Source organism: Rhinatrema bivittatum, chromosome 5 (assembly GCF_901001135.1).
Source record: "Rhinatrema bivittatum chromosome 5, aRhiBiv1.1, whole genome shotgun sequence".
NCBI classification, from domain to species: Eukaryota; Metazoa; Chordata; class Amphibia; order Gymnophiona; family Rhinatrematidae; genus Rhinatrema; species Rhinatrema bivittatum.
In genome coordinates, this window is record NC_042619.1 from 78,898,222 (window position 1) to 78,910,778 (window position 12,557).

Consider the following 12,557-nt stretch of genomic DNA (forward strand, 5'->3'; position numbering starts at 1 on the left):
CTTCAGTTTAATTTTTGCTTGCATCAATTTCAGATAGCTTTTCTAGACGTTCTCGTCTCGGTGGATGAGGGCTGTTTTTCGACCACCATCCACCGGAAGGAGACGGATAGGAACACTTTGTTATCTTTTCAGAGTTGTCACCCTAGTACACTGCGTAAGAATATTCCGACTGGTCAGTTTTTTAGGTTATGTAGGCTTTGTTCTACCAGGAGTGAGTTTATCAAACAAGCACATGTAATGATGTCCCGTTTTATTTCTAGAGGGTACCCGAGGCGGGTTGTAAAAAATGCTATGAAACGAGCGTTGATTACCAACGGTGACTGGTTATTTCTTCCACCATCTCATTCTGATACCACAGTTACGAATTGTATTTGACCTTTTTCCACTCTCAGTCGACAAATCACTACCATGATTCACAGACATTGGGAGGCTCTGTCTCTGAATACTTTGTTCCCTGGTCCCCTCCGATTTACTTATCGTAGGGGGAAGAGCTTACGAGATAAGCTTATCCATACGGACTTACCTAGGCTGCGGGATTCTGGGAGTTCATTAGGCCATCATCCCTGCGGTCATTGCACCATGTTTTCTCATACGTCGTTCACTACTTCTTTTATCCACCCAGTTACCCAAAAAATATTCCAGCTACGATCATACTCAGACTGTACTACGTTAGGAGTGATTTATGTTATCACTTGCCCATGCCCTTTAATATATGTCGGGAAAACTTCTCGCATGGTTAAAACTCGTATTATAGAGCACTGTTCCAACATCCGACATGCACGTGAAAATGAACCCCTTGTTGATCATTGGGTAAAAAAATCACACACCCTGTCAGATCTCTTGTATACTGTAATTGAGGTTTTCCCACGGTCTCCCCGGGGCGGGAACTATGCTGAACAACTTGGGCGCATTGAACAACGCTGGATCTTTACCCTAGATACAGTTTCTCCTAAAGGTTTGAATCAGGAGATTGAATGGTTCTTGTTTACCTAGGCCCTCAATCAGCAAGGTTGGTTGTCTGCATTACTGTTAGGTGCACTACAGGAACGGGAACCAATGAACGGGGTCCTTTGACCCACGTGGTTGGTTCACCTGTATGTTTTGGCGCCTTCTGCTACCTTTAAATACCTGTCAGTATTGAGGGGAAGTGCGCTCCCTGTCATTTCTAAGCTACTAGCTGTCAGGTATGTTGTGACTTGCTTTACTTTTTGAAAAATGTTCGGCTGTAAGTCCTGTTATGTATCCTGATGTTTATCTGTTATTTACAGTATTTGACTTTTGAATTCCTGGTGGCGAGCCCTCCCGATGCAGCCCGCGGCGAAACACGGGACCGTGTCGGGGGACGCCGTTAAGACACATGCTGTATAAACCAGTGGAGTTGCCTTATTGAACCAATAAAACTTTTTGACCTTTGAACATCTTGTGAGTGTCCTGTCAGGATTGAACACGTACCTGCACTTTGTGTGTTCTGCGGTAATTGAAATCTCCCATTATTACTGCACTACCAATTTGGTTAGCTTCCCTAATTTCTCTTAGCATTTCACTGTCCATCTCACCATCTTGACCAGGTGGACGGTAGTATACCCCTATCACTATAGTCGTCCCTGACACACAAGGGATTTCTACCCATAAAAATTCAATTTTGTATTTAGTCTCATGCAGGATGTTTATCCTGTTGGACTCTATGCCATCCCAGACATAAAGCGCACACTTCCTCCCGAGTGCTCCTCTCTGTCATTGCGATATAATTTGTTTCCCGGTATAGCAGTGTCCCATTGGTTATCCTCTTTCCACCATGTCTCTGAGATGCCAATTAAGTCTGTCATCATTCACTGCTATACATTCTAATTCTCCCATCTTACTTCTTAGACTTCTGGCATTAGCATACAAACATTTCAAAGTTTGTTTTTGTTTGTATTTTCATTCTGCTTTTTAATTGATAGGGATAAGTTAGAATTTTTTAGCTCAGGTGAGTTTTTAGTTACAGGCACTTGGACTACTTTTCTAATTATTGGAACCTCACTGTCGGGATGCTCTAATTCTAATGCATCATTAGTATCCTTTAAAGATACCTCTCTCCGAACCATGCGCTGCTGAGCGACTGTTGGCTTTCCCCTTTGTTCTAGTTTAAAAGCTGCTCTATCTCCTTTTTAAAGGTTAGCGCCAGCAGTCTGGTTCCACCCTGGTTAAGGTGCAGCCCATCCCTTCGGAAGAGACTCCCCCTTCCCCAAAAGGTTCCCCAGTTCCTAACAAATCTGAATCCCTCTTCCTTGCACCATCATCTCATCCACGCATTGAGACTCCGGAGCTCTGCCTGCCTCTGGTGACCTGCGCGTGGAACAGGGAGCATTTCAGAGAATGCTACCCTGGAGGTTCTGGATTTAAGCTTTCTACCTAAGAGCCTAAATTTGGCTTCCAGAACCTCCCTCCCACATTTTCCTATGTCGTTGGTGCCCACATGTACCACGACAGCCGGCTCCTCCCCAGCACTGTCTAAAATCCTATCTAGGTGATGCGTGAGGTCCGCCACCTTCGCACCAGGTAGGCATGTTACCAGGCGATCCTCACGCCCACCAGCCACCCAGCTATCTACATTCCTAATAATCGAATCACCAACTATGACGGCCGACCTAACCCTTCCCTCCTGGGCAGTAGGCCTTGGGGAGATATCCTTAGTGCGAAAGGATAATGCATCACCTGGAGAGCAGGTCCTTGCTACAGGATCCTTTCCTGCTACACCTGGTTGGTGCTCTCCCATCATGAGACCTTCTTCCTCCAAGGCAGCACCAGGGCTGCCAGTCTGAAGTTGGGACTTGACTACTATGTCCCTGAAGGTCTCATCTATATACCTGTCTGTCTGCCTCAGCTCCTCCAGGTCTGCCACTCTAGCCTCCAGAGATCGGACTCATTCTCTGAGAGCCAGGAGCTCTTTGCATCGCATGCACATGTACAACTTCTCACCGGCGGGTAAAAAATCATACATGTGACATTCGATGCAAAAGACTGGGAAGCCCCCCTCTTACTGCTGGACTGCTGCCTTCATCTCAGTTTTGATCAGTTCCTAGTTAAGTTGAGGAGTACATCTATGGAATAGCTTTTTCCCTCAAAATGTTCTTTTTATCCAAGACCTTAACTTCTACAGAAACATTTTTTCATCATGCTATACTGAGTTTCTGCATAACATCTTGTCAGATCTTCATGATGTGTACTTTTCTGCAAGGACTGTTAAAGTTGGGAGTTTCTCCCTCTAGAGAACCAGGAAGAATTTGTTTACCAGATCAGACTGGGAAAAGTGTGTGAAAAGCACTTGGTCCACTTGAGCTATGATGGTTTTGGTACATTAAGAACCTCAGCCATGACCATTGTTGCCCACAGATTCTAATACTTTGGGCCTCAGAGAAGATGTACACAATAGGCTTACAGATGTGCCATGCAGTGGTGAGAATCTCTTCTGAGACAGTAACAAAAGTGGTCAATAGAATACTACTATCATATGTTTTAACTGCTTCCTGCTGCTATTCCAACCCACCATTCATGTTTAGGAAGCTCTTGAGGAGTACATCTATGGAATAGCTTTTTCCCTCAAAATGTTCTTTTTATCCAAAAATAAGACTTGGGTGGCACCTTATAGAGAAACTAATTTATTGAGTCATAAGCTTTTCAAGACAGAATCCATTTTGTCAGATACACAAAGTATAGTACAGAAGGTGGGTAAAATGTATGGGAATGGGGTGTGGGCAGGATATAGAACAGAGAAAAGGCACTGAATTAGACAGGCAGGGTGTGCAAAAAGTATTAATAGAATTATAGTCCAGCCTACTGACAACTGAGGTAAGTGTAAATAGAATGATCTGAGAAAAGTTAAGTAAATTCATAGATGTAATGTTCCATGAAGCCATTGTCTCTATTGAGACCTAGGATGATCGTGGTAAGTTTTTTAATGAGTTATAATTCAGCAGTTTCATGCTGGAGTGTCCATTTGAAGTTCCTTTTTAGGAGTATGTCCTGGAAGGTTGAAATGTTTTTCTACCAGTTTCTAAATATTGACATTTCTAATATCAGTTCCCTGTACGTACCCGGATCAGTCCAGACTCCTGGGTTTTGCCTCCCTTCGAGCAGATGGAGACAGAGAAAGTTTCAGAGACTCCTCCTCATAACCCTGTGTGCCACCTGTTACTCTTCAGTATTTCTCTGTTTCCAGCAGATGGAAGTGGTGCAAAACCTGTGGTTCTGTACCTGAGCCAAGAAAAAAAAAAAAAGAAAAGAGAAAAAGAACTTCTGTGCAGAGAGAAACAGGATTCCTAGGGGGTTGTAAGGTCCTGGTGGGACTATCCCCCCCCCCCCCCCCGGTTGTAGGCAGGAACGAGCAGGGGTTGGAGACCCCCCGTCAGTGTGCTTCTCTGTGCACTGGGTGTGATAGCTGGGGGACCAATTCCCTCCCTCCCTTTTTTTGCAGCCTGCAAACTCTGCTAAATTTCAGGGAAGTATTTTTTGTTTTTCTTTTCCTGTTGATACTCGTGAGTTAAAAAAAACAAAACAAAAACTACAAAGGAAGCAAGCAGGGGCTCCTTGATGCAGGAGCAATTCGCTGTTTGGGGGGGGGGCGACCATGTGACAGATCGTGCTTTGGGCAGTGAGAGATGTTCATTGGCCTTCACCCCTCCCTCTCACTGGTGTCGTCTGGTGCTTTTGGCGGGCCTTGCCACGTCCTAGTTATGCCCCGCAGAAGCTGATGCTCCGCGTATTGGGAGTAGTTCTCGAGCCACACTGCCACGGGACTTTGCCGCTTCTGCCTCCTCAGAGGGGAAGGAACTTCCGGCGCTCCCATGGCAGCTCACGGAAAACAACTCTCCGCCGGGCCGTGGCCTGTTGTGTCTGAATCTGAGGCCGATCCGTTCCCTCTTAGCGTGGGAATGGTGACCATCTTGGGAGCATTTTGCGCTGCGAAGGAGGCAGCGATAGGGGGCGAGGATTTCCCCGGAGATTTTCCCCGTCGATTCGAGCCCTGATAGGGCCCAGGGGGCATTGGGTGAGATTTCTAATAAGGATCAGACCCGGTTGTGGGAGCTGCAATGGGGGCCTCCAGGTTTTCTCTATAGAGTTTATCCTGCTGATGCATATGACCTTTTTGGCCAGCAGTGCCCGCAAGAGAGGGGCTCCTGGGATCAGTTCACCAGTGGCCCCTCCTAAGAAGCTACCCAGGAAACCAGAGGCCTCCCCGGCTCTTTGGGTCCGTGGGATGCATTCTCCTGGGCTCCTTGGAGGGCTTGGACCCAGCTGAGGGTCGTGATATTCTCTCCTCCCCCCCTTTAGGGACTCCAGATGCTGGGGGCCCAGGGGTTCCTCTGGAGGGGGATGACCCTAAGGTGATGCGCTTGTTTCAACGTGATGAGCTGGCCCTGTTAATTCCTCATGTCCTGGCGGAGCTGGGCATTGCACCCACAGTGGCAGATCTGAGCCCGAACACAGTGGGTCCAGTTTTGGCGGGTTTACGGGGTCCGCCTGCAACTTCTCCCCTGCATCAGCTGATGAAGCAGCTTATGATCCGGGAATGGGACTCTCCGGAGGCAGGCCTCAGGGTCGGCATGGTGATGGACAAGCTCTATCCATTACCAGAAGATATGTTAAAGCTGTTGAAGGTTCTGAAAGTGGACGCATCTGCGGTCACGAAGCAGACTACCATTCCAGTCACTGGGGTGGCAGCTTTGAAAGATCTTCAGGATCGAAAACTGAAAGAGCTCCCCAAATGAATTTTTGAGGTCTCTGTTCCTGGCATCCGAGCGGCGGTCTGCAGCAGTTATATGCTGCAGGCGAGCTTACGGTGGGTGCAACAGTTGCAAAGCGCCAAGGACTCTTGCCACTGGAGGCACCGCAGGCAGAGAGGTTTGAGGTGGCCGTGGCTTATGGTGCCGATGCCCTGTAACGTTCTTCGCATTTCCTCCAGGACTATGGTCTCAGTGGTTTCAGCTCTGAGGCTTTTGTGGCTCTGCAATTTGGGCGGCTGATGTGTCGTTGAAGGACCAGCTCAGGGCCCTTCCCTTCAAAGGGAAGTTCCTTTTTGGAGAGAACCTGGAGCAGCTGGTAAAGAATCTGGGGGATAATAAGGTGCATAAGTTCCCGGAGGACAAACCGCGAGCTCACAGAGGTTTCCCAACTCGTCCTCTTTTCCGGTGTCAACAACACTTTCGTCAGAGTAGAGCTCTGGCCGCTGGTCAATGCCAGCCCTTGGGAAGGTCACAGTCTTGGTCTCAGTTCTTTCGTGGCCGCAGACCAGCCAGGGAAGGCACCTCTCAAGGTTCTGGCGGCATTAAGCCTGCACAATGAGATACTGCTGGCCCACACCTCAATTCCACTCATCAGGGGCCAATTGGCTCTTTTCTACCAGGAGTGGGCCCACATCACGTCAGACCAGTGGATTTTAAGCGCGATAAAACACTGTTACACATTTGTTTGCTTGTCCGCTAAGAAACATGTTCCTGGTGTCTCCCTTCGGCTCCCATGCAAAGCAGCAAGCAGTGCAGCAGACTCTCTAAAAGCTCCAGGAGCTTGGGGCTATAGTTCCTGTTCCCATCAAGGAAGGTACTCAACTTATTTTGTGGTACCGAAGAAGGAAGGAACCTTCCGACCAATCCTGGACTTGAATCTGGTCAATCAAGCCCTGAAGGTGCCCCGGTTTCGAATGGAAACTTTGTTCCGTGATTGCAGCAGTGCGAAAGGCAGAGTTCCTGGCGACTCTCTAAGAGGCCTACCTGCATATAGGGATCTGCAAAGATAATCAGCAGTTCCTCAGATTTATGATTCTCTGTCAACGTTTTCAGTTCTGCACCTTGCCCTTCAGCCTGGCCACAGCCCCGCAAACCTTCACCAGGGTAATGGTCGTGGTGGCAGCTGCTCTGAGGAAGGAAGGGATCTTGGACAACTGGCTGATTCGGGCAAAATCAGATGAGCTGTGCTCTCAGGCAGTGGCGTCAGTGCTCCTTCGACTGCGTTCTCTGGGTTGGGTTGTCAACCTAGTCAAGAGTCACCTGTCTCCATTTCAAGTTCTGGAGTTTCTAGGGGCCCTCTTCGATACTTGCCTGGGCAAGGTTTTCTTTTCAGAGGAGAGGTTCTTCAAGTTATGCATCCAAGTACAGCACCTGTTGCAAGCCAGAGTGCCCAGGGCCTGGGTCTATCCTCGGGTTCTCAGCTCCATGGCTTCGACCTTGGAACTGATCCTGTGGGTGTTAACACACATATGAGACCTCTGCAGAGTACGTTGCTTTCCTGCTGGAATCCGTTGTTGAACAGTTTCATCTCCAGCTCCCTCTTTTGGACGTCGCCAGATCCACTCTCAAGTGGTGGATGGTTCAAGGTCACTTGGAACGCAGGGTGGAACTCTAGGTTCCGCAGTGGATAGTTGTGACCACCGATGCCAGTTTCTCCAGGTAGAGAGCTGTATAGCAATCACAAGTGGCTCAAGGTTGTTGGTCCTTGGAGGAGGTGTCTTGGTCAATCAATCATCTGGAGACGTGAGCAGTGAGGTTAGCTCTCGAACTGTTTCTCCCACTACTGCGCAACAGGTGGTCCAAATTTTGTCGCACAATGCGACGACAGTGGCCTACATCAATCGACAGGATGGTACCAGGAGCCGGTTGGTAGCTCTCGAAGTGCAGATGTTCATGTCCTGGGCTGAGCGTCATTTGACAATGATAGCAGCAACACATATTGCAGGGATCACCAATGTGCAGGCGGATTTCCTCAGCCATCGCCAGCTGGACCCCAGAGAATGGGAGCTGTTGGGCAACGCTATGGACTTGATCTCCTGCAGGTGGGGGCTCCCTCATGTAGATCTGATGGCGACTCGCTTGAATGCCAAGCACAGCGATTCTGCAGCTGCAGAAGAGAGCACGGGGCAGAAGCAGTGGATGCACTCGTGGTTTCGTGGCCTCGCCAATTCCTCATTTGTGTTTCCGGTGTGGCCCCTGATAGGCAAGATTATTAGGAGAATAGAGGCTCACCTGGACCCAATGATCCTGGTTTCTCCGGAGTGGCCATGTTGCCCATGGTTTGCGAATCTAATCAATCTGGCAGTCGTCGGGCCTCTATGGTTCAACAATTACCAAATCTTCTTTGTCAAGGCCCTATGTTTTTTGATCAAGTGGATCGCTTTTGTCTAGCAGCTTGGCTTTTGAGAGGAAGCAGTTGAGAAAGAAAGGCTATCTGGAGGCTGTCATCTCTACGCTCTTGAGAAGCTCGCAAGCCTTCAACCTCCATGGCATATAGTCGGGTCTGGCGGGTCTTTGAGTCGTGGTGTAAGCTCTAGGGTGTTGACCCTCATCGGGCTTCGGTGTCTTCGGTTCTCTTTTTTGCAGGATGGGCTGATGAAGGACTTATCCTTCAATTCTCTAAGAGTCCAGGTTGCAGCCCTGGGTTGCCTAAGGGGCCAGATTCTCAGGTCCACTCTCGCCGCTCATCCGACTTTTGTCAGTTTTCTCAGAGGCGCTAAGCATTTGCACCCTCCAGTTCAGTGTGTGTCCTTTTTGGAGTCTGAATCTGGTCCTTAAAGCTCTGTGCGAGCCGCCTTTTGAACCCCTCAAAGTATCATTGAAAGATCTCACACTGAAAGTGGTCGTCTTAGTGGCCATTTGTTCAGCTAGGAGGGTTTCTGAGCTTCAAGCGTTGTCCTGCAGGGGCCCATTTTTGCAAATTTCGGACTCAGGGATCTCATTGAGAACAATTCCGTCTTTTTTTTGCCTAAAGTAGTCTCAGCCTTCCTTATGAGTGAGTCAGTGGATCTCCCAGACTTTTCAGACTTGGATCTTGCTTCTTCTCAGGCTAGTGACTTCCAGATACCTGTGGTTTCTGGAGGTCACTTATAGTTTTCGCTTGTTGGATCATCTTTTTAAACTGTGGCATGGCCCAAAGAAAGGGCAACAAGCTTCAAAGGCCACAATAGTGCGTTGGTTCAAAGAGGCTATTGAATCTTCTTATATCTGTCATGATCGCCCGGTTCCGGAAGGATTGCAGGCTTATTCTACACATTCCCAGGCGGCTTCCTGGTCGGAATGTCAGCTGGTCTCCCCACAGAAAATTTGCAGGGCAACCACCTGAAAATCTTTACACACCTTTGCTACACGCAACCGGTTGGATGTCCGGGCGTCTGCAATTTCAGGGAGAATGTACTTCGAGCAGGACTCTCCATGTCCCTCCTTCATTAAGGGAAGCTTTGGAACATCCCAGGAGTCTGGACTGATCCAGGTACATACAGGGAAAGGAAAATTGGTTCTTACCTGCTAATGTTTGTTCCTGTAGTACCATGGATCAGGCCAGACGCCCACCCATGTCTGAGGTTTGCATGATTGGAGAGTCCGCTCAATTTCTGATTTTTTTTTCTCTCTTTGCTGAGATTTGGCATAGGTGCTGCAGAAAATAGCCAACCAGTTAATCAGTTTGTTCAATTTTTCCTTCTCCTCTGCTCGTTAGGGGGCAGGAGTTTAGTTTTAATTGTTTGGTTTGTTTCAAAGTTGTAAGGCTTGGGTACTGATCAATACTGAAGAGTAACAGGTGGCACACCAGGTTATGAGGCGGAGCCTCTGAAACTTTCTCTGTCTCCATCTGCTGGAAGGGAGGCAAAACCCAGGAGTCTGGACTGATTTGTGGTACTACAGGAACAAAAATTAGGTAAGAACCAATTTTCCTATTTGTCCATTTATTCTTTTCCTTAGGGATTTACCTGTTTTTCCTATGTAGACAACAGAGGGACATTGCTGGTAGGTGATGGGATACATTATATTGAAGAAGAGCAGATGAATGAGCCCTGGATGTTTAGTTGATGTTGGGTCCTGTGATGATTTTACCTAGGTTAATATGTGGACAGAGTTGACAGCTGGGTTTCTGGCAGCTTCTGGTTCCTGAGTTGGTGTCATTGTACAATTTGTGATTGCTGGTGTATATCCATTTGAGATTGGGGGCTGTCAGTAGATCAGGTTACGTTACTACTCACGTCCTGTCAAAAAGACACTATAAACAGCAGAGTTTTGGTCTTGTCTGCATACTGTGGATGCTTTGAACCCAGCTTGGCATTCCAGTCAAACCAAAAGACAGGTTTTTAAAGGGGTCCAGAGCACAAAGCCATTTCTCATTTCTGGAGTCTCTACTTGTCAGGAGAATACTAAGGATTTACATATACTTGACCTCAGGGATCTTTAAATAGTTGGGTTCTTTAGATAAATGGAGGGAAGGCTTTAGATTATGCTTATAGAGAATCCCACATTCCTGTTCATACCACAAATCAGTCTAGATGCATGAATTTTGCTCTCCTACTAACAGATGGAGACAAAAAAGAAAAACTTTACTGACACTGCAGTACTTATGCTAGCATGCCCCTGCAGTCCCTCACTATTTGTCTGTCTTCAGCAGATGGTAGATTTGAACAACCTCAACTCTGGAGTTATGGGGGGAAAAAAAGACAGGAAAATTGCTCCCAGGTGTGTTAGGTTTTGCGAAGAATCATCCCTCCAGTGGAGTAGAGTGAGCAGAGGGTTGGTAACTCTGCGCTATCCTTGCTGAGTGTCCCAGGGGTGTTGAAAGCCGGTGGTCTGGCGATCTGTCTCCCCACGTGGTCTTTCCTTCCTCTCCTTGACCCAGCACTGAAAGCGGCATCAGTAAAGTATGTTTTATTTTGACTTTGGGGCTGATTGTTTATAAAAAAAAATTAGAAGTGAGAGAGAAACTGGTGTCTTCTCTTGGGAGCAACAGCCACAGTTGAGCATGGAGCAAAAGAGGTGATTAGTGTCTAGTGAGCAGAAAACGGCAAAGCAATATGAATAGGCGATAGCTAAAGCCAGAAGAATGCTGGGCTGCATCAAGAGAGGAATAACCAGTAAGAAAAAAGACGTGATAATCCCCTTGTACAGGTCCTTGATGAGGCCTCATCTGGAGTACTGTGTTTAGTGCTGGAGACCATAAAAGGACATTGACAGGATGGAGGCACTCCAGAGAAGAGAGACCAAAATGATGGGGGTTCTCCATCAAATGATTTATGAGGAGAGGTTGAATGACCTAAATACGTATACCCTGGAGGAGAAGGAGGTACAGAGGAGATATGATACAGACATTCAAATACCTGAAAGATTTAATGATGCACAATCAACAAACCTTTTCCATTGGAAAGAAATCAGTAGAACTAGGGGTCATGTAATGAAACTCCAGGGAGGACAACTCAGAAGCATCATCGGGAAATATTTCCTCAGAGAGGGTGGTGGATGCCTGGAATACCCTTCCGCAGGAGGTAGTGAAGACAAAAACTGTGAAAGATTTCAAAGGGGCATGGGATAAATACTGTGGATATCTAAAGATTATAAAGAATGGAAATGAAGAAAAAGTTCATGGGGGTAACTTGCTGGTGTGGCGGTTACTACCCTTAACCAATAAGCCTTCATACTGTTGATACAACTCCAATATTTCTCTGTTCCATTATTGTTCTGTGCTTTAACAGTGTGCATCCATACTGCTTGTATGTGCCATTCACTTCTACCTTCTTGAATCTTTCATCTTGAGCCTTTCTAGATCCACGCCAGTCTGATTCTTGTTTTCTACATTCCATAGAAACTGCTCTCACCAAAGTCTCCTGTGACCTCTTCATGGTCAAGGGCCTTTATGCAATCCTTATTCTCTTTGAACTTTCAGCTGTTTTTTGACATTGTTGATCACAGTTCATTTCTCAACTGGTTCAATGTACTCATCTGGTTTTAGGATTCTTCTTTATCTTGGTTTTCTTTTTACTACTCCCATTTTTTTGTCCTCCAATATTTTCTCCCAAGCTGTGTTTAAAAAAGGATTGGATAAGTTCTTGGAGGAGAAGTCCATTACCTGCTATTAAGTTCACTTAGAGAATAGCCACTGCCATTAGCAATGGTTACATGGAATAGACTTAGTTTTTGGGTACTTGCCAGGTTCTTATGGCCTGGATTGGCCACTGTTGGAAACAGGATGCTGGGCTTGATGGACCCTTGGTCTGACCCAGTATGGCATTTTCTTATGTTCTTATGTTCTTATGTGTATAAACATAAATAAGCCTTGTACAGTTTGAATTCAGAAAGAGCCTTCTCTCTGGAGTGAACTGAAACTTAGTCCTCCCAGCTTTTTGTGTCTTTTGACACCAGCAAACTTGGAAATGCTATTGCCAAATGCACAATTTGTAATTGGATAGCAGATTACATCTCTCTCCTACACTCAGGCAGGTCGAACTCGGGATAGGCATGTCCATACTCCGTGTTTTCCATAGAAGAAGTTAGCAAGGCTGCAACATGGTTTTAGGTCTTCATTCATCTCATTGCTTATATAAAGATAGACTTTTGGTGCAACAATAGATTTGTCCAGTCTGTCCCACAAGGTTTTTTTGAGGTTTAGAACCCCGCCGCTGGCCCCCCCCCCCCCCCCCCCCCCCCCGGCTGTCCCCTCTCTTTAAGAAAAAGAAAAAAAAAAGACATTTTGCCCATGGTCACTATTTCTCTATTTCCACCCTCTTTTATTTGAAAGCAGCCTTTTACTAGGGATTCCTCACTTGAGGATTTTCA

At 46.9% G+C, this 12,557-nt stretch overlaps 1 protein-coding gene across 1 annotated transcript in view; it reads left to right on the forward strand.

Moving 5' to 3' along the window:
• Positions 1-12,557, forward strand: part of RNF17 (ring finger protein 17) — a 1,084,608-nt gene that overhangs the window by 477,543 nt on the left and 594,508 nt on the right. The window lies entirely within an intron of this gene.